This window comes from Varanus komodoensis, unplaced genomic scaffold (assembly GCF_004798865.1).
Source record: "Varanus komodoensis strain SLA01 unplaced genomic scaffold, ASM479886v1 scaffold4639, whole genome shotgun sequence".
NCBI lineage: Eukaryota > Metazoa > Chordata > Lepidosauria > Squamata > Varanidae > Varanus > Varanus komodoensis.
Genome location: NW_025336034.1, coordinates 9,879 through 10,180, shown reverse-complemented (window position 1 = coordinate 10,180; position 302 = coordinate 9,879).

Genomic DNA, 302 nt, shown 5'->3' with positions numbered 1-302 from the left:
GTGCACACTCCAATAGTTGGGCAATCAAACACTGCCGAAGCCTCAGACCTTAAAGTTCTGGGCACCACACTTGAAGAAAGATTTCAAGGAACTGGAGCAGGCTCAGAGAAGAGCAACAAAGATGATCAGGGGGATAGAAACTATGTGCAGTGAGGGAAGCTGGAGGGTTCTCCTTTGTTTATTCTGGAAAAGGGGAGCATTGAGAGGGAGTGGAAAGGAGAGTAATTTGGGAATACCTGCAAGGTCAGTACACAGAAGAGGGCTGAAAGCTGTTCTCTGTCGTCCAAGACTGTGGAACATGT